This window comes from Solanum tuberosum, unplaced genomic scaffold (assembly GCF_000226075.1).
Source record: "Solanum tuberosum cultivar DM 1-3 516 R44 unplaced genomic scaffold, SolTub_3.0 scf00316, whole genome shotgun sequence".
Taxonomy (NCBI): Eukaryota; Viridiplantae; Streptophyta; class Magnoliopsida; order Solanales; family Solanaceae; genus Solanum; species Solanum tuberosum.
Genome location: NW_006239240.1, coordinates 639,206 through 650,176, shown reverse-complemented (window position 1 = coordinate 650,176; position 10,971 = coordinate 639,206). Strand labels below are relative to the sequence as shown.

At 33.2% G+C, this 10,971-nt stretch overlaps 1 pseudogene; it reads left to right on the top strand.

Annotated features, from left to right (window-relative positions):
• LOC102603444 (geraniol 8-hydroxylase-like) overlaps positions 1 to 7,398 on the top strand; it is a 10,806-nt pseudogene extending 3,408 nt beyond the window's left edge.
• The last annotated feature ends 3,573 nt before the right edge of the window (positions 7,399 to 10,971 follow it).

Here is a 10,971-nt window from a genome sequence, read left to right as displayed (position 1 = left end):
TATATATATATATGCAAAATTAGAGAAGATATACATGTTGCAGGCTACATGCAATTAATGTCGTTAAGCTGGCTGCCTAGTATAGATGTGCACTACATATATATTGTCACATGTTCTATATAATATAATATAATATAATAGTAAATCATTAGACGTCACACAACTACAGTACATAGAAAAAGTTTGAATTTAATTTGAAGATTACACTTGTCATGCCTAGTATAATTATCACAATTATTTTAGTATATCATGAATAGATATTATTTTTTTCAGAAAGAAATTCCAATAACAGATATATTTGTTTCATTCTTAGAGAAAGTAATCGAATCAAATACCTCAAATACAGTGACAGGATTCAAATCCTTAAAGGATATAAAACGAACTTAATTGATCAGAGCCTCTAAAATAGTAGAGGGACGAAAAATTTAGCGTTTTGATTTAATAAGACTAAGCACATTGATAGCCTTTTAAAATTATTAGTAAATTTTATATTATGAATTTATGTGCCTATTTATGATGATGCTGCTTTTCCTTCCCTTACCTATATAGAAAGGAGAATTCCTTAGCTTGTGGGACCTATCAGATGATCACTTAACTTTTAATGATTCTCTTAGAAAATCACTCAACTTACAATAGTTTACTTGAAAAATCACTCAACTTTGTTTTATAACTCAAAAGTCACTCAATTATAAGTACTTCATTAAGAAAGTCACTCAACTATTGATATTTTACGTAGAAAGTTACTCAACTAATTTAAATATTTTTTAATTAAATTTTGTTAAAATGAATTTTTATTTTAAACTTATTTTCAAAAATTAATAAGATGCTAATTTTAATTATTTTATTTAATTTTGTTGAAATATATTTTTTGTTTTAAACTATTTTTTTAATATAATAAAAAAGAAGTGTTTTTTTTTTGGATTACTTCTTAACTTCTTGATTCCAACCTTTTTTAAAAACAAAAAAAAAAAATTCAGCATTAGTTCCAATTAGACAATTGCTAGAATAGAAAAGAGAATTATTTTTTTGGCAATCGCTACGGTACGTTTTTCACAAGAAAAATATAATTAAATAATTAGAGTGGGCAATAAGATAATTAAAATAGATACTTTATTTCAACAAAATTTAATAAAAAAATATTTATATTGATTGGGTGACTTTATAAATGAAATATTAATAGTTGAGTGACTTTCTAAGTGAAATACCAATAGTTGAGTAACTTTTGAGTTATAAAACAAAGTTGAGTGACTTTCTAAGTGAACAAGCCTAAATTGAGCGACTTGCTAAGTAAAATATTTAAAGTTGAGTAACCATATGAGATATTATCTCGAAATGAACAATCCTTTTCCTTCTTGTGTACGGCTACATAACAGAAAATTCCTTAGATATTATTATTATTATTATTATTATAATACAAAATAAATAAATAAATACCTTACGCAATGGTTCCATTGCCTCCAAGAACCAGTATATACTCCCTACTTGATAAGCCAAGAAACTAAGGGTGTGTTTGGTAGGAAGGAAAATATTTTCCAGAAAATGTTTTCTAATTTTCTTATGTTTGGTTGAGTTAAATGTTTTTCAAATCAACTCATTTTCCTTAAATTGATTTCCCTTCAAAACTTAAGGAAAACATTTTCCAAAACTCTCTTCCAACTTCAAATTATAATTTATTTATTTTGTCCCTACCCTCAAACTACCCCACCCAGCCACCCCCATAAAAAAATTAAAGCTTGTTTTTTAATTTAACTTCAATTTTTTTACCCCACCCTCACCCCCTACCAGCCCCCCTATCCACCCCCCACCAGCCCACCCCCAAAAAAAAATTTAGTTTGTTTTTAAAAAATTATTTTTTAATTGACTGATCCGTTTTCCGATTCTGCTAAAGAATTTAAGGAATTGGTATGTAAGATCATGGTTGCGGCTGGTAAACCCAATTTGGTGGACTATTTCCCCTTTCTTAAAAAGATTGATCCACAAGGTATAAGGCGACGCTCAACTGATTATTATACTAAAATGCATCACAATTATGAGTGATGATAGCTCCATAGTTGGAGCTTTAAGCTTTACAGAAATGTAGAGAGGAAGAAAGAAATTGTATTAATTGAATTATGTAACTTGATTCATTGAATCTGTACACTTGTGTATTTATACTAATCACATGAGCTTGTAGCTAACTAATGTCAGTTGTCTATATTGTTAACTAACTCTACCTAATTAGTTAACTAACTCAACCATCTAGCTTGCTAACCATCTACACTAGTTAACACTCCTCCTCAAGCTTATGGTTGAAACATATTAGTCATCCCAAGTTTGCTCATCAGCAAGTTGTGTTGTATCCTTCCCAGCCCTTTAGTTAGTAAATCAGCAAGTTCATGTTTAGTGTTGATGTGTTCAGTTTTCAGCATTCTTTGGCAAATTCTTTCCCTCACAAAATGGCAATCAATGTCTATGTGTTTAGTTCTCTCATGGAAGATTGGGTTTGCAGTTATTTGAATAGCTGCCTTACTGTCACATATCATATGCACATGAAGATTTACACACACTCCCAGCTCTTTATACAGGCCTATTAACCAAGTGATCTCAGGTGCACAAGTAGCCATGCTCCTGAACTCTACCTCAACTGAACTCCTTGACACTGTTTCTTGTTTCTTAGATTTCCAAGACACTAAGCACCTCCAAACTTCACAAGATATCATGTGACTGATCTCCTAGTTTCCACACATGCTCCCCAATCAGAGTCGCAGTAGGTAGTGAGTTGTGCAGTTTGATCAGATGCCATTAGTATTAATCCTGAACCGGGTGCTTCCTTAATATATCTCACCACTCTTAGTGCAGCCTCCAAATGTGACTGTTTAGGAGAGTGCATGAATTGACTTAGCACATGTACAGTGAAGGCAAGATCTGGTATTGTCATAGTGAGATATAGAAGCCTTCCTACTAGTCTTTGATACCTTGTAGGATTTTGAAGTAGGTCATCACTTTCAGTCCTTGTGTCTGTGTCATTAACTTGCTCATCATATTTGATAGAAGTGAGTTTTTGATTCACTTCTAGTGGTGTGTAGACAGGTTTAGCCCCTCCTAGCCCAGACTCTGAAATCAGTTCCAAAGCATACTTTCTTTGTGTCATCAAAATACCCCTGTTGGATCTAGAGAACTCAATTCCAAGGAAGAATTTGAGTTCACCTAGATCTTTCATCTTGAAGTTGGTTTGAATTTCCTGTCTGGTCTTGCATAACTGTTGAGAATTACTCCAGTGATCAGAAGATCATCCACATACACTAACACTATCACAATATTCCCCTTAGCCTGTTTAGTGAAGAGTGAGTAGTCAAAGTGACTTTGTGTAAATCCCATCTGCACCAATGCCTTGATTAGCTTCAAATTCCGTTGCCTAGGTGCCTGTTTTAGACCATACAAAGACTTGTGTAATTTGCACACCTTCTTGCTTTCCCCTGGTTTGCAAAGCCATCGGGAATTTTCATGTACACCTCTTCATTGAGATCACCATTAAGAAAGGCATTGTGCACATCTATCTGATAAATATACCATCCTTTTGAAGCAGCCAGAGCTACCATAGCTCTCACAGTGACCATCTTAGCAACTGGATTGAAAGTTTCTCCATAATCAAGACCTTCTCTCTGACTGAACCCCTTAGCTACCAGCCTGGCCTTGAACCTCTCAAATTCTCCTGAAGCCAAAAAAATTATTTTATAGATCCACGTGCACCCAATAGGTACCTTGTCCGGTGGAAGATCGACAATGCTCCATGTTTTATTAGCCTCTAGAGCTGCAATCTCTACATTCATAGCTTTTACCTAAGCAGGATCAGCAGCAGCCTCTTTGAAGGTTACTGGTTCAGATATAGCTGAATAAGCTTGCAAAGTGTGACTATAAGATGGGGATAGATGAGAGTAAGTGAGATGAGAAGCTAGTGGATAGAGACAAGAGCTAGCTTTTGCTTTTGGCTGTGTAACAAAGTCCTGCAACCACAAAGGGGGTTTAGTTGGCCTGCCTGATCTTCTTGAAGATACAACTGGCACCATAGGAGAAATTGGGATATGAGCAGAAGATATAGGAGGTGAGGATTCAGAGGGCAGAACTGACTCAGAATCCATGTTGACAGGAGTCACACTAGCAGTGACACTGACTCAGAATGAGTAACAGAACTAACAGACTTTTTTATACTACAGTTGACCAACTGACTTGGAGCTTGACTTGATCCTTCATGTAGTATGTATAAACCATGTTCCTCCTTACCAGTCCCCTTTACCAAACCAGTGTAGAGGTCCTGGAAAAGACAGAAGTTAGGGAAAAAACACACCATGTATTGTAGTTCTTTGGTTATCTTTGAGACTAACAACAAGCTAAACCTGAAGTCAGGTAAGAACAACACATTAGATATAGGCTGATTGTTTAACACACAGCACTTCCAATATGAGTAACTGATGCTACTTTACCATTTGGTAAATGAACTTTACTTTCTCCTTGTTCAGGCACATCCCTAGCTTTGTTTAGAATGCCAAGGTCAGATGTGATATTATGTGAAGCTCCAGTATCAACTATCCATTTTATACTTGCATAATTACATGACATAGTAATAGGGGAACTACCTGAATCTTCAGTAGTGGCAGTGTTTGCAGATGGTTCAGCTGCTGTGTTCTCACCACTTGATCTAGATAGTAGAAGAATAATTTGTTGATACTGAGCAGGAGTGAAAACAGCTCCGGACAGAGGACCTGTTCCTTTTCCTGTAATGTTGTTTCCTTTGTTGTTGCAGCCTATGTTCTACCGTCCAAGATTAGAGTGGAGATCCACTTGATTAGCATACATCCCTGTGTTCAGAGGTTTCTTCTTAGACTTGAAGTCTGCAGGATATCCCACTATTTTGTAGCACTATTCTCTGGAATGACCCTTACATCCACAATGTTCACATTGTAAGAAGTTTTTTCTAGCCTTGTAGCTTCATCCTGAAGAGCTAGTACTATGATTATATCCTTCATTGTGATCACCAACACTTGCGAATGATTTCGCAGAAGACACCTTAGATGAACCAGCTTCATTGATGTAGGTGTTGTGTCTGTGAGTATATATTGTTGTGCTTTCTATCATCCCTGAGCTGTTGGAACTAGTACTAGCCAGACTTCTCTGACTTTCTTGATCAATAAGTAGTGCATATGCTTTGTTGAGTGAAGCAATCAGACTCATCATCAGGATCTAACTCCTAGAAGGGGAATACGACTCATTTAACCCCATTAAGAATTGCAATAACCTTTGATAATCACAATGTTCACTAAACTTTTTTGAATCAGTACACGGACACTGAGGGCATGGCATGATAGCATCATACTCGTCCCAGAGGTCTCTCAACCTTGAATGATAGTCAGCGATTGACATTGTTCCTTGAGTGAGAGAATGAATCTCTCTGTGCAGCTGAAAAACTCTGGACCCATTCAGAGTGTCAAACCTTTCTCTCAGATCTAGCCACACCTTTCTAGCATCAGATGCATATACAACAGAGCTAAGGAAACCAGGTCTCACTGCATTCATAATCCAACTCAAAACTACCGCATTACATTTTTCCCACTGATCATGTAATTCAGGCTCAAACAGAGACTTAGGAAACCTTCCATCCACAAAACCTAGCTTACTTCGACCTACTAAGCCAATTCGAAAAGACCTACTCCACAAAGCATAGTTCTCTGAACCTGTTAATTGTAGTAAGATTAGGAAACTACCTGGAACTTCTGTATTCTGAAGAAACAGGGGATGATTATGATCAATCACAGGGAATGTTGTTGTGCGTGTACCACTGACAGTGCTAGCAGTTTCATCTCCAGCTGCATTCATTGTAGTTCCAGTCATGGGAAACCTTTGAGTAACTTCTATCGATTCACTAGTTTTTTAGGAATGATGAAGTCGAAGCACCTAATCCTTCTTCTGGATAATGAATTCTCTATGATCGTGGACTCTGATACCATGATAGCTCCATAGTTGGAGCTTTAAGCTTTACAGAAATGTAGAGAGGAAGAAAGAAATTGTATTGATTGAATTATGTAACTTGATTCATTGAATATGTACACTTGTGTATTTATACTAATCACATGAGCTTGTAACTAACTAATGTCAGTTGTCTATATTGCTAACTAACTCTAGCTAATTAGTTAACTAACTCAACCATCTAGCTTGCTAACCATCTACACTAGTTAACAAGTGATTTGATCGATGAGCGGCTAAAGGAAAGGGAATTGGGAAATCGTGAAAATGTTGATGTGTTAGATGCCCTTCTCGACATTAGCCCTCATGAAATTGACAGAAATCAAACCGAGGGACTGTGTATGGTTAGTTTATTCTCTACCCCTCTTTCCCCAAATCGACCAATGTTCATTTATATTTTACTTGCCACTTTTAATATATCAGATAAGACAATTTCTCAAATTATTTTTCAAGATCTAATACTAAACATCAATTAATAAAGATAATTTGACGAATTAATTATATCAATAATTGTTTTCTTAAGCTAGTATGAATAGGTCACTCCTTCTCATCAATCTTTTTGGTGTAACTCTTAGTACTAGTCCCTCTAACATAAGGTTCATGTCCCCCTCTGACCTCTTTGTAACTTTTTGTTATACATTGATATAGTAGGGGTCAAGCCAAACCTCCGCACCAAAGGCTCACAAGTCACAACTCAAGTTTGACTAATTGAAAGCAACATATGTTTTGGAATTTTTCACTTGATTTTATATGGCATCTACTTCATATGATCTTACACTAGTAAGTTTTGCAGGACCTGTTTGCAGCAGGGACAGATACGACATCAAATACATTAGAGTGGGCAATGGCAGAACTACTCAAGAATCCACATACATTCGAGAAAGCACAAGAAGAATTAGCACAAGTAATTGGCAGAGGCAAACTAGTAGATGAAGTCGATGTTGCACAGTTACCTTACTTGCAGTGCATCGTGAAAGAAGCATTACGATTACACCCACCAGTTTCTTTCTTAATTCCTCGCAAAGTGGAGGAAGATGTTGAGCTTTGTGGTTATACTATTCCAAAAGGCTCACAAGTTCTAGTGAACGTATGGGCAATTGGGCGCGACTCTGGTATATGGGAGAACCCTTTGGATTTTAAGCCAGAGAGGTTTTGGGAGTCAGAAATAGATCTTAGAGGTCGGGATTTTGAGCTGATTCCATTTGGTGCTGGTAGAAGAATTTGCCCTGGATTGCCTTTGGCTATCAGGATGATTCCAGTCACGCTCGGTTCATTGCTAAATACATTTATTTGGAAGCTACATGGTGAACTTGCACCTAAAGAATTGAATATGGAGGGAAAATTTGGTATTACCTTGGCAAAAGCTCAACCTCTGCTAGCTGTACCTATTCCACTGTAGATGTTGGGAAAGCATTGGATCATTTGGATGTCTGTCGAGCACTGTCAAAATGCTATATAAGTCATTGTTCTATACTTGTGTATCCTTGAAATAAGACCCTGTCACTACCAAGGGTTATGTAATTCTTTCTTCGTTTCCAGAAATGACAAAATATTTGGAATATCTAATTTTGCCAATCATGACATGTAAACAAGAACATAAGGAGTAGTTCTTAAATTATAAAATTACATAATTTAGAATAAGAAAGTAGTCACTCATCCTAATTAGAACCTTATAAAATACATTGTTGAAACTATACACACTGCAACAATACATACTTTTAGTTGCAATAGATTTTCAGGCATAATACATAAACGTGTTTTTTAACTTGGTCTCAACTGATTATGTCCTCCAACTCTGTAGGTGCAAAACAAAACATAAGCAAAAATACAATTTCTTCCTTGGACTACAAATCAAAATTAAAATCAATAATTTCACAACTTGTAACCTTAACAAAACAGAGATGCACATAAACCAATTATGCCATATCCTTGCTTTGCCAATGATTAATTTTTTTCTAACTAACAATTATTTTACCCCATTAGCAACCATCACGTGTTGCAGTGTCAATATATTCCAAAAATTGATTATTTTCCTTTTTCTTTCCAACCAAAAATCTTGTATTTCTCGTCCTATGCCACTGATTCCTAACACATAAGCAAAAATACAATTTCTAACTATCCAACACATACATAAAGAGGTTTCGTTCTTGCTCCCGTAGATGTTGAGGTTTTATTTTCTTTGATCGTGTGCAGGTAGAAGCGGTAATGAGTTATAGTATGATAAAAAGAATTATTAACCCTCATTTAATCTTAACTCATCTTTATACATGAGCCAAATTACTTGGTATTAAATAAATTATGGACTTAGTCCATTAATCATCAACTAAATTAATTATTTAAAATTTATCCGCTAATTAAATAGCCTTTGTTAAATCAATAGTTTAAAATTCTCATTTAAAAAATTTCCGAAAGAGGCTTTTATGAAAGAAAAAACTCTACTACTCAAAACGATCTAGCGAGTTGTTAAAAAAATGTTCACATCAAGATTATTATTTTTTTCAAAATTTAAATTTATGACTCTCTTTTTTTCTTCAAAATATGAACTTATGGATCAAGTTAATTTTTGTTAAAAAAAATAAAAAATAAATCAATGTTACAAACTTGAATTGACATCCTACCTTTTAGTAGAACTTGAGATTTGAAATCAAAATTTCGAACTATAAAATTGAAATTTTATTCAAATATCATAAACAAACACTAATTTCAAATCAAAATTTTCCAAAACTTGTTATAGCTACGGCACAAGTTATCAAATTTTCCTTGTGAAAATGCGGACCAACCTTTAGCTAGTCAGTCATGTGAGCAAAAGTGTTGTTCGCGTTAGCTTTCAACATAAAATATACTCTCTTATTTTGAGTCAATGTTGGTTTAGAGTTTGTGGTAATGATATGCAAGGTCCATTTTAAGGGCTTTTTATCATCAGTTAATTCTAGACTAGTGATAAATATTACCTTTTTAGATTTAATTTATCTATAACTCTCAATAATAGGGATAATTTCCGAATACGGATATTTATACATCATAGGTGTAAAATTTAAGGTAGATTACGTTGATTGTTGTATATTTTATATATGCAAAATTAGAGAAGATATATATACATATGCCGGCAACATGCAATTAATGCCGTTAACCTAACTGGCTAGTATAGATGTGCACTACATATATATATATATATATATATATAGAATTGTACACCATTCGTCGGAAAATTATGTTGTATAAATATGTCAAATTCTATATTTAACGGATATATATTTAAAGTTGGACGCCCTTGACAAAAGTTATGTTTTTGGCATAGTGACAGTGACGGACCCAGGATTTTCATTCAGGGGGTTCGAAAAATAAAAGTATAAACGTGTACATATAAGCCAACAAAACAAAATTTCAAGCAAGTAGTAGTATTTAGTTTTAGTGGCGGACCCTTGAATTTTTTTGGGTTTAAAACCATACTTTTAGCATGTTTTAATAAAATAAAAAACTAAAAAAAAAACGTAAAAACGGAACTGAAACCTTATAAAAAAGAAACTGAAGCTGAAAAAGAAATAAATAAAACGCTAATGCAGGGATTCGAACCCTCAACATGAGGGTTAATTTTCGAGAAACCTGCCACTGGGCTATCTCTTTCTCCTTGTCATTGATATATATCCACATAAATACATAAAATTATCTTATAAATACAGTGTAATTTTTTGCCGAGCGGGTTCACCCGAACCCCCTGGAACCAACGTGGGTCCGCCCCTGCGTAGTGGTAATAGTTGTCTATTTGATTGAAGGAGTTTTGGGTTCGAACCCCAAATAGCACAATATTTTTTTTTTTATTTTGATAGCCACAAACCATTATTTTTAGACACCCTTAAGTAAATTTCTGGCTCCACCACTATATATATTATCATGTTCTATATTACTATATATTAGAAGAGTCTAGGATTTACTACCATTGTTCCAATTAAATCATTACAAATGTCCAATACTTACTATATAAAATATACAAGTGGGCCCCACCTCCTTCCACTTAAATAATATTTTTCAACCTTATCATGGTAAAAGTTGAATTTATTATCCTTTTCATTTAATTTTATATGATATTATTTTTTCCTATAAAATCATTATATATGTTTTAATAATTTAAATTTCAAAAACATTATAATTTAACTTTAAAGATTTTATTTTATCAAAATCTTGTACATTGAAATATATAGTTATGAATTTAAAATATTTTTAAAATCATATAAAAATTTCAATAACTTCTCAAATTCCATAATATAACACTTAAATACTACATATTATATATTAATTACTACACTATAAATGACTTAAATACTCCATATTATCTATTACAATAATTAACAATTATTTGACACTTTAAATTCTATCAATGCCATATAAATTAGGATAAAAAACCTAACATATAATATTTAAATATATTTACAAATAATATAAGTAATACTATACATTACAATAATTAACAGCTTAATTATTTAAATATTTTTTTAATAATATATGTTATTTGCCATGTCCCAATTTATGTGGCATTAATTGATAGATTTGTTGGAGTCGAGAGATTTATTTTGTTAATTATTGTAATTTATAATTTATTTTTCGTCAATTTCGTCGACTATTTTTTTTATTAATTATTGTAATTTATTGTATATGTTGTTAATTGATAGATTTTTTGGAGTAGGCCTTTTTTTTATTATTAATTATTGTAATTTATTGTTTCTTTTTCGTCAATTTCAAACAATATATGTTGTTAATTGATAGATTTTTTGGAGTAGGCCTTTTTTTTATTATTAATTATTGTAATTTATTGTTTCTTTTTCGTCAATTTCAAACAATATATGTTGTTAATTGATAGATTTTTTGGAGTAGGCCTTTTTTTTATTATTAATTATTGTAATTTATTGTTTCTTTTTCGTCAATTTCAAACAATATATGTTGTTAATTGATAGATTTTTTGGAGTAGGCCTTTTTTTT